Source organism: Apteryx mantelli, chromosome 8 (genome assembly GCF_036417845.1).
Source record: "Apteryx mantelli isolate bAptMan1 chromosome 8, bAptMan1.hap1, whole genome shotgun sequence".
NCBI classification, from domain to species: domain Eukaryota; kingdom Metazoa; phylum Chordata; class Aves; order Apterygiformes; family Apterygidae; genus Apteryx; species Apteryx mantelli.
In genome coordinates, this window is record NC_089985.1 from 26,034,759 (window position 1) to 26,042,412 (window position 7,654).

Sequence of the window (7,654 nt, forward strand, 5' to 3'; positions counted from 1 at the left end):
AATATAATTACAAATCATGTTCCTAGTGCTGCAAATTACACAGCACTTCACCAGTGTGGGAGATGGCACGTTGCCTGTTGTGATAGATGATCCCACACCTAGAATTGACTGGCAGCTTGTATAAAATAGCCAGGCATCCCTTCTGCGCCCAGCTAATGAAGGACAGATGGTCTTTTTCTTCTTCAAGGAGAATGCTGATCAGGCTTTATCTGATATAGTTTATGTGCATATTAATTACTTGTATTAAAAGAGAATGAGTATAGTATTTTATTTGTGAACTAAAATACATCTAGATGAAGTGAAATTTTTAACTATTTCTCGCATCTGAAATAGTATGAACTTTTCAATAATCTTTTTTTTTTCTTTGATAATGGGTGTCACTTTCATTAGCTCTAAGGCAGCCTTATGCTTTTCTGGCAGTGTAAATTCATTTATACCTGCCTCTAAGGCCTCTCTGACCTTCCAAAGTGATGTAGCAGAGGCTGAGGATAAATGAGAATCAAAATACTCTTAAAAGGACAAAAAAAGCAAAACATAACTAATGCTCTTTAATGTTCTTTTTAACCCGCCTCCTCCTCAGAAGTTCACACATAAATTGGAAAGTTATGAATGGCTCAAGGGAAATGACTGATTCCCTTTTACCCTTTCTTTTCTCCCTTGATGTATCCCATAGCTTACTTGTTCTTTGTTGAATATAGTTGAACTCCAGTTCAGCTAATCTTGTGGCTTAAATAAAATAAATCTAACCATTTTGTGCAAACACAAGGTGATTTATACAGTGTAATGTCTCGGGCATTGTGGACTTGAGCTGTCAGGCTAAGTGCGGTGGTACTTTACCTCTGTCTTTTCAGAGCTAACCCCTGGCTCTCAGCTCCATGAGTACTTACTGGGTGTTCCCACTTTAATTCATATTAAAGTGATAATTATGATGATTAAAATAAGAGTTCTGAGCTTTTAATGGCTTTTCTCTTCAGTGTGCTTTGCACATCTTCACTAATTGCATTAGATTCAGACCTGAATTATTGAAGACTTCTGAAAAAAACACATATTTTGGTCAAGGACAATTAGGAGGTGTTCCTGAAAACTGTTTGCACTGTTCAGGTTCAGCTGTCCATTAGTTGCTATTACTTATACAGCACCAAAGGTGTGCCAGGAAATTTAAAGAGAGTATAAAGATCTGTAAGAAATTTTTTGCTACATTGTTCCTTACAAGAAAAAAGAAATTTTGCTCTTTCTTCTTAGAATCCAAACCTGCCTCAGCTCACAAAGGATGTATGAACAGTGCAGTGAAAAAACACATAAAAGATAGGGCTTTGTTTCAAGAGAATCAGACAGGTCCCTGGGTGTCGAAATGAAGCCGGTTTGCATTCCCGTGCGAGGGCACTCCGTTGCGCACGCGGATAAAGCCGTGCCCTCCTGAGGAGCCGGTCACCACTGGGGAGGCGAGCGCTCACGAGGTGGCGGCAGTGGCTGATGGCACCTCACTGTGACACCAGCGCCCACCTTGCTCCCGTCCCTGCCGCAGACGCTGCTCCGGACGGGCCTTGAGTCCCAAGCCCGACCGTGGCGGCAGCTCCGGTGGAGGATTCAGGAGCACTTGTTGGCAGCGAGAGAGCCGGGCAGCACCGGGAAGGGACAGCTCCTAATGCGACCTGCCCTGGGCTGCAAGGTCCTGCGGGAGGTGGAGAGCAAGGGGATGGGGTGGAAGAGGGGACACCTGTCTGGGAGGGACTTGTGCAAAGCCTGCAAGCGGCCGGTGGCCACCGCGCAGCACAAGGGCTCGTGCCCAATATCCTCTGGAGATCCTCTCGGAAACCCATCCGCTGCTGGAGCCAGGTGCGATCAACAGTGTCATCCTTTTGGTACAAAAAATATGTCAGCACTAGCAACAGTATCAGGCCTCACTCTAACGAGTTTAATGAATGTGACTCAAGGGATATTTCAGGTAGAAGGAGAAATGTGGGATTTCTTGTGTGTGTTTAATTAGGACACTTGGCAACTGGGTAAACTCTAATTGCCATCTAGCGCTCACAATCTTGCCAAGGAGTGAAGAGGGCTATTGATTTCCATCTCAGCTCAGGACTTACTTCTGAGTGCTCATCAGCTTGATGTGCACTTCATTCCCTGCCTCTGCTTTGTGCAAGCTAGAGTTGCTTTCACCTGCAGATGTCAGTGGGGGTTCAGGGGAGTGTGCGCACAGAACTGTAAAGAGTCAATTATGAACCTGTCTCTCTTATCACCCTGTCAGTGCGCAATGTGCTGTCAGTTTTGGAGAATCTCCACATCTCTAGGTCCTTATATAAAAATCCTTTTACAAGCCTCATTGCTGTAGTGTCCAGTTGCCTCCCAAAAACAAAACAGGCATAGAAAGATCCTTCTCTCTTTGGTCAACAGGAGCAAGGCAATGTTTATGTTATATGAAGCATGTTGGTTTATAATGTGGTGTTACAAAGCAGAGGACTAGAGGTCCACTAGAGGTGGATTTTGCATTTCACTTTGAAGACACCGATGTTCACAGCTGACATTATCTCTTTTGGGGGAAGCTTCCAAATTTCATCGGCTAGATGCCAGGAAAGCTGTCTCTTGCACAGACACGTTTCTGGCTGTAGTTGACAGTTTCATTGTTGCAGGAGAACGAAGCTGGTTGAAACAGAGACACGATGAGAAAACTCACATGCAGACACAAAGTGTAGCAATTTAATTAGAAAAAAATTAAAGGGCATTTGGAGGGAAAAGGTTGAGGAGGGAGAAGGAGATAGCATTGCCTTTGCAAAACTAGCAAAAATATGGATTTGCAGGGATTTACAATTCAATTGGCAAATAGCATCATTACACACAAAAAAGTTTCTAGACAACTAATCTAACACTGTACACGTAAGGGAGATTGCTGTGCTTATGCAGGGTAGGCATCTGCGTGTGGTTTTCTGAAATTAAAAAATAAAGGTTAGAGTAATGATTTCTCTTCCGCTGAGGAATGGATAATTAGTAAAATGCTACGTATTTTGCATTCAGCAGATAGAACTTCTAAATATAGGAACTTGCATCATTTGGTGCCCCAGGGACATTGCAGACTGTTATACCATGCACAACACCGTAAAAATAATCATGATCAATAGTAAAAATTGCTAGATATACCTCATTCTATGAAAATTATTTGTATACCAAATGGGAAGAAACATAAATGCATAAGGGGCTGGCTTTCCTTCTGCATGTGCTTTGAACTGGAGTGACTTTACTGGAATGACCTTGCCCTTGCAGTAGTGATAGGGTGGAATCAGTCCCCAGATATCTGAATATCAAGGAAAAGTGGTAAAATTAAATGGTGGCTTATAAATTAAAATGAAAGTAGTATTTGTCTAATGTCAAAAAAGTAATATTGTCTAATAACATTGTAAAACATTTCCATTGCAGCTGTATATTTTAAAAGTGACTTTTTTTGACTTACTAGGAAAGGAACACCTAACATCGAACACCATGATGATTGACTAGTAATATCTCAGTTTTCTTTGTTTGTCTGTGTTTAAGAAAGCTTTAACTTGATGCAGTAGAGAAAAATAATATTTCCAAATGCAAAGTGGTCCTCTTGGAAACAGTGATTTATTTCCTTATGACTTTAATAACTAATCCCATTAAAATAGCCAATAGTGGAAGGCAAACCTTATATGTGGACAAGACAGTGGAAATGAAAAAAGTAAGTTTTAGATCCCTACTTGCCAACTTTAAAATGGGAAAATGATGCATTTTCTATTGTTTAGTTAGATCTTGACCTTCATCTCATGCTATTAGAGTATTTTTAAATCATGATGTCACTGTTGCCTTACTTTCATGTATATATATCTCCTTTTCTAATCAGGAGATGACAATATACACAGCAAAGGTAATCTGGGACCTCAGACAGCCGTTAAAATACAACAGCTATTGATATATCTCCTTTGTTAAGCAGTGTTGGGTTAAGTCTCATTTTGTACCCGAGCAGTTCTACTGTTTGTAACAAAATACCTCCCACATGACACTGTCCTGTCATCTTCACTGTTTCTGGTGAGATTTTAAGAAGTGACTCATATTTTGGTGTGTCCTACTTAGGATACCTCAGATGTTGCTTTTTCCAAGGCACTTCCCCAAGCCTTTGACCTTCAGACTGCTTTCAGGTGTTGAAAGAGAAGTACCCAGAACTGGAAATGCCTGAAATCATTAGCTGTCTTCTTTAAAAATATGTCTTTATCTTCTTTCTTTTGTGAAAAATAAATAAAAGAGGGCTTTTCCCTCTGCTATTAAAAAAGTTGTTTCAAATGACTTCCTAATTGAAAGGAATGAATAAGTCTGAAGTTCCATTCCTGCATTAATGCATTGTTAAAGTGAGCAGATAATTATACTTTGGGTTTATATATCCTGTAAAGCTACTACCGTAATCATTAAATAATTATATTTAATTTAGATGCACAATAAAATTTCTTCCATTCCCACTTACTGTGCTCATTTGCATATGGTATTTATTCGCTGATCCTGAGTGAACTAAGAATATGAGCACTCTGAGGTGCTAGGCTATATGTGTCATAGCAGTAAGGAGCACAACTGGCAAAATGCATGAAGTATATTTTTTTGTTACTGCTTTCAGAGGAATCAATATGAGGGCTATCTACTTTCAGTGCTAATTTTGTCTTTGCGGCTATGTTGTTAAAGGCATGACTGGTTCTCTCCCCTTGAGCTCCCAAACGCATTTCAAACACAGCTGAACTCATGCAGTCAACAAAGCTACTGGCAAGCGTATTCTGTATGTGAACTGATTTCTTCTAACAGCTTAGGAAAGACAACATTCATTCCTTTCAAATAACATGACTGACAATGCTTGTATCTCATATGTCTATCTAAAATTAAAGTGGTTGGATTTCCATAAAATATTAAATTACCATCAAATGTAGAAAGGTAGGGATTTTGAAATATCAACATGTCAGACAGAAGTGTGAGCAACAGTACAGAAATTTCGCAGTGTATAGCTCAAAAATGGGAATGCTTCCCATTAAACTGATGTGTAATAGAAGTCTTTTGTATTACAAAGCTCTCATGTTCAAAAATTTAAAGGTCATAGGAAGTCCTCAGGATTTGGGGAAAAAGAGTTGTAAACATCAGTTTCAAGACACTACCAGAAAAGGTGAATGAGATTTTTCACTGGTGTAATTTAGCATAGTTCCCTAGAGTTGAATCCATACAGACAGGTGATTACATAGAACTAAATGGGAGGAAGTGATTTTTTGGTAGAATTCTTGCTAATCAAGTGAAAGGATAGGAGATTTGTATTGTATATAGAAGGTTGGGGTTTTTTAACAGTAGTAATTCAGTTTGATCTACCTTTTGCCCTTTGAGTTTGGAATATTAAGTCTGAATTAGCCTTTGTGCCAATCTGTGGGAGAATTCAGATAAACCCTGTGAAATCTGAGAATGGGTTTAACAGTAATTTTGTGAAGTTCAGCAAGGAGAAGAGCAGAGATCTGCAATGGGCGGAGCAGCCCCATGCACCCAAACAGGGCAGGAATGAACAGGCTGAGTAAAAGCCCTGCTCAACAGGACTTGAAGGCTACCATGGGTACCAGGTTCACATGCTCTGCAAATATGCAAACAGTACATTGGGCTGCATTAGGAGGATTATGGCCAGCAAACGGAGAAGTTATTATTCCCCTCTACTTTGTACTGGTGCGGCCATATCTAGAATATTGTATCCAGTCTGGGGCTCTCAGGTCAAGAGGGATATTGAGAAACTGGAGACTGTCCAGCAGAGGATTACCAAAGTCATTAGGGGTCTGGGGTGCCTCACCTACAAGGAGAGATTGGGGGAGTTAAGCTTGTTTAGCCTGGAAAAGAGAAGACTAAGGCTAATATCAACCTGTGACTGCTTGAAGGGCACTGACATACACAGCAGAGACAAATTCATCTCAATAGATGCAGACGATAAAACAGGTGGCTATGGTCAGAAGCTGTAGCTTGAGAGGTTCAGACTGGACATTAGGAAAAACTTTTTCATTACAACGGTGGTGCAACACTGAACAAGGTCACCCAGAGGGGTGGTGGAAACGCCGTCCTTAGACATTCTCAGGAATCAGCTAGACAAAGCTAGCATTGGCAATAGTCCCACTTGGAGTGGGAAGCTAGACTAGAGATCTCCAGAGGTCTCTTCCAACCAACATTTCGTGATTTCTTACATGGACGAATAATTGAACAAATGAGAAGAAACAAGATTAGGAATAAATGTTATTTTCTCAGTAGACAGGGCTGACTGACAGACTCCTGAGGGATTTCTGTTGGACTTTGTGCTCTTCAGCACGTTCATAAATGATCTGAGGAAAGAAGGTGAATAGTCAGATGAAAAAGTTGCTGATGCTACTAAGTTACTTAGCAGTACTCTGATTATAAATCCTCAGCACAACTCTGCTTGCAGGACAATAAAAGAGCAGATAACATTTACTCAAGGGATAGAGAAACATGATCCTAATGCTGAGTACACAGCGATGGGCTCTGATCTACTGAGATTCAGAAAACAGATCTTGAAGTTCCACAAGCGCTTCAGCTCACCATTCCCTCAGGATCAAAAGCGAAGTGCTATCAAGGGTGCCTCATCTCCTGTTGGTCCATCGGTTTATCTGGTGAAGTCAGTGCCCTCCGCTGCAGCGTGCAGTTTCATTACTTGTCAGGGAAATTGTTGGCAGTAGAAGTTCTGTTCCTTCCTGACCCACACCTTAACTAACTGCTCCATTTCTCCGCTCTTTTTCAGCTGGTGAGTTAGAGGTATCCAGAAACCTCTTGATTAAGTGACAAGGAACAGCACAAGCTAAAAAGGACCAAACTGATCACCTGGTGTCTCCGCAAGTCTTCTAGCTGGTGTCATTACCCTGGCTGCTGCTTGCTTCCTATGGAAGCATCCACACGTTGTTCCCATATGGAGGGGCGAAGATCTACTGAACATCTTCCTTTGAAGAAGAAAAGATTTTTTAATGTCTATTTTGAGACGGATTACAGCAAGAGTTATTGCCATGAGCCTCGACATATTCATACTGAGGCTAATCTGTGTATTTTTTTCATGTTATACAGCCTCTTTACTCTGACACTTAGGACAGCATATTAATAAACTCAGTAAAAAAGCATACTGGAAATCTTTGACTTTCTTAGTTTAATTTATGATGTATTAACCTGTTTGTCTCCAACACTAATCTCAGTGCCAAGGTAGGTGGCAAAAGAACTGCTTGCCATTTGCAAGCACACAAAGGAAATCACAAAGTTGACGGCTTGTGTGTGTGTATGTATATATATGTATATATATATATATATACATATACCTCCATAATCTCTTTCTTCAGGATACAATGCTAATGCCACTTAACCATTTGCATGTAAATATACTGTTTCATAGTTACATTTGCAGATTGTTGACCAAGTCAGCACCAAAAATGTACCAAGCATTTACAAACCAAGGCAAAAGATGAGTGATAGGAAAGGCTGGGGATTCTTTCTCAGGCAGCCAGCTCCTGGAAGGAACAGGAAATACAAACTAAAAAAAGCAAAAAATGCTACAGTCAAGTGTCACTGCATCTTACCTGAGCTTGCAAGGGCTCTTCAGGCAATAAAACCAAAGGACAGCCTGCCACACCTGCAGGGGTGCTGCCAA

At 40.7% G+C, this 7,654-nt stretch overlaps 1 long non-coding RNA gene across 1 annotated transcript in view; it reads left to right on the plus strand.

Moving 5' to 3' along the window:
• LOC136992511 (uncharacterized) overlaps nt 1-7,133 on the plus strand; it is a 35,357-nt gene extending 28,224 nt beyond the window's left edge. Inside the window, exon 2 of the long non-coding RNA XR_010884798.1 lies at nt 6,764-7,133. This is a non-coding gene — a long non-coding RNA (uncharacterized lncRNA). The remainder of the gene's footprint in view (nt 1-6,763) is intronic.
• The last annotated feature ends 521 nt before the right edge of the window (nt 7,134-7,654 follow it).